The sequence below is a fragment of the Terrapene carolina genome, unplaced genomic scaffold (assembly GCF_002925995.2).
Source record: "Terrapene carolina triunguis isolate 2854851 unplaced genomic scaffold, T_m_triunguis-2.0 Scaffold34021, whole genome shotgun sequence".
Taxonomy (NCBI): Eukaryota; Metazoa; Chordata; order Testudines; family Emydidae; genus Terrapene; species Terrapene triunguis.
In genome coordinates this window covers 1,288,609-1,292,127 of record NW_020698372.1, presented here as the reverse complement: position 1 = coordinate 1,292,127, position 3,519 = coordinate 1,288,609, and positions in this window count along the sequence as shown.

The following is a 3,519-nucleotide window of genomic DNA, read 5'->3' as shown; positions in this document are numbered from 1 at the left end:
TGCAATGGGATTCCCAAACTGTGGTGGGGTGATAGACGGAACGCATATCCCTATCTTGGCACCGGAGCACCAAGCCACCGAGTACATAAACCGCAAGGGGTACTTTTCAATGCTGCTGCAAGCCCTGGTGGATCACAAGGGACGTTTCACTGAAATCAACGTGGGATGGCGGGAAAGGTACATGATGCTCGCGTCTTCAGGAACTCTGGTCTGTTTCAAAAGCTGGAGGAAGGGACTTTCTTCCCGGACCAGAAAAGAACCATTGGGGATGTTGAAATGCCTATCGTTATCCTTGGGGACCCAGCCTACCCCTTAATGCCATGGCTCATGAAGCCGTACACAGGCAGCCTGGACAGGAGTCAGGACCTGTTCAATTATAGGCTGAGCAAGTGCCGAATGGCGGTGGAATGTGCATTTGGACGTTTAAAAGCGCGCTGGCGCAATTTACTGACTCGGATAGACCTCAGTGAAGCCAATATTCCAATTGTTATTGCTGCTTGCTGTGCGCTCCACAATATCTGTGAGAGTAAGGGGGAGACATTTATGGCGGGGTGGGAGGTTGAGGCAAATCGCCTGGCCGCTGATTAGCGCAGCCAGACACCAGGGCGGTTAGAAGAGTACAGCAGGGCACGGTGTGCATCAGAGAAGCTTTGAAAACGAGTTTTGTGACTGGCCAGGCTACGGTGTGAAACTTCTGTTTGTTTCTCCTTGATGATTCCCCCCCACCCCCGTTCACTCTACTTCCCTGTAAGCTAACCACCCTCCCCTCCCCCCTTCGAGCACCGCTTGCAGAGGCAATAAAGTCATTGTTACTTCACATTCATGCATTCTTTATTAATTCATCACACAATTAGGGGGATAACTGCCAAGGTAGCTCGGGAGGGGTGGGGGAGGAGGGAAGGACAAGGACACACTGCAGTTTAAAACTTTAAAATTTTAACTCTTATTGAAGGCCAGCCTTCTGATGCTTGGGCAATCATCTGGGGTGGAGTGGCTGGGTGGCCGGAGGCACCCCCACCGCGTTCTTGGGCGTCTGGGTGAGGAGGCTATGGAACTTGGGGAGGAGGGCTGTTGGTTACACAGGGCTGTAGCAGCGGTCTCTGCTCCTGCTGCCTTTCCTGCAGCTCAACCATACGCTGGAGCATATCAGTTTGATGCTCCAGCAGCCGGAGCATCGACTCTTGCCTTCTGTCAGCAAGCTGACGCCACCTATTCTCTTCAGCCCACCACTTGCTCTCTTCAGCCCGCGATTCAGCCCGCCACCTCTCCTCTCGTTCATGTTGTGCTTTTTTGCACTCTGATATTGCCTCCACTCATTCTGCTGTGCTCTGTCAGCGTGGGAGGATATCTGGCGCTCCGCGAACATATCATCCCAAGTCCGCCGTTTTCTCCTTCTAATCTTCACTAGCCTCTGTGAAGGAGAAACATTTGCAGCTGGTGGAGGAGAAGGGAAAGGTGGTTAAAAAAGACATTTTAGAGAACAATGGGTACACTCTTTCACGTTAAATTTTGCTGTTCACATTACACAGCACATGTGCTTTCATTACAAGGTCACATTCTTCCTCTTATATTGAGGGCCTGCCGGTTTGGTGTGAGAGATCACTCACGCAGTGCCAGGCAACAGAATTCGGCTTGCAGGCAGCCATGGTAAGCCACAGTCTTTTGGCTTTTTTAACATGTGGGAATGGTTTCAAACAGCAGCGCCCTCATTTCCCATACCAAGGACCCGTTGGGTTGGCCATTTAAAATGGGTTTGCAATGTAAAAGGAGGGGCTGTGGTTTCCGGGTTAACATGCAGCACAAACCCAACTACCCCCCCCCACACACACACCCAATTCTCTGGGATGATCACTTCACCCCTCCCCCCCACCGCGTGGCTAACAGCAGGGAACATTTCTGTTAAGCCGAGCAGGAATGGGCACCTCTGAATGTCCCCTTAATAAAATCACCCCATTTCAACCAGGTGACCGTGAATGATATCACTCTCCTGAGGATAACAAAGAGAGATAAGGAATGGATGTTGTCTGCATGCCAGCAAACACCGGGACCATACGCTGCCATGCTTTGTTATGCAATGATTCCAGACTACGTGCTACTGGCCTGGCGTGGTAAAGTGTCCTACCATGGTGGACGGGATATGGCAGCCCTCCCCAGAAACCTTTTGCAAAGGCTTTGGGAGTACGTGAAGGAGAGCTTTCTGGAGATGTCCCTGGAGGATTTCCGCTTCATCCCCATACACGTTAACAGACTTTTCCAGTAGCTGTACTGGCTGCGATTGCCAGGGCAAATTAATCATTAATCATTAAACACGCTTGCTTTTAAATCATGTGTAATATTTACAAAGGTACACTCACCAGGGGTCCCTTGTGTGCCCTCAGGGTCTGGGAGCACGCCTTGGGTGAGTTTGGGGGTTACTGGTTCCTGGTCCAGGGTGATAAACATATCCTGGCTGTTGGGGAAACCGGTTTCTCCGCTTCCTTGCTGTGAGTTATCTTCATTGTCTTCATCATCATCATCTTCCGCGTACCCCGAACCCGCTTCCCTGTTGCGTGATTCTCCATTGATGGAGTCAAAGCACACGGTTGGGGTAGTGGTGGCTGCACGCCCTAGAATGGCATGCAGCTCCGCGTAGAAGCGGCATGTTTGCGGCTCTGCCCCAGACCTTCCGTTTGCCTCTCTGGCTTTGTGGTAGGCTTGCCTTAGCTCCTTAATTTTCATGCGGCACTGCTGTGTGTCCCTGTTATGGCCTCTGTCCTTCACGGCCTTTGAGACTTTTTCTAATATTTTGCCATTTCGTTTACTGCTACGGAGTTCAGCTAGCACTGATTCGTCTCCCCATATGGCGAGCAGATCCCGTACCTCCCGTTCGGTCCATGCTGGAGCTCTTTTGTGATCCTGGGACTCCATCATGGTTACCTGTGCTGATGAGCTCTGCGTGGTCACCTGTGCTCTCCACGCTGGACAAACAGGAAATGAAATTCAGAAGTTCGCGGGGCTTTTCCTGTCTACCTGGTCAGTGCATCTGAGTTGAGAGCGCTGTCCAGAGCGGTCACAATGAAGCACTGTGGGATAGCTTCCAGAGGCCAAATTCCGTCCACACTACCCCAAATCCGACCCGCAAAGGCCGATTTTAGCGCTAATCCCTTCGTTAGAGGTGGAGTAAAGAAACCGGTTTAAAGGGCCCTTTAAGTCAAAAGAAAGGGCTTCGTCGTGTGGACGTGTCCAGGCTTAATTCGATTTAACGCTGCTAAAGTCGACCTAAACTCGTAGTGTAGACCAAGAAGCTGTTTCTGGGAACTGCTAAAGGCTTGTCTACACTTGAAAGTTAATTCAGATTAAAGGTAGGGTATGAAAAGCACAATAATTATTCCTGAATAATTGTGGTCACACTTAGGCCTGGTCTACACTAACACCCCAATTCGATCTAAGGTACGCAACTTCAGCTACGTGAATAACGTAGCTGAAGTCGACATACCTTAGTTCGAATTTACCGCGGTTCAGACGCGGTCCACACACGGC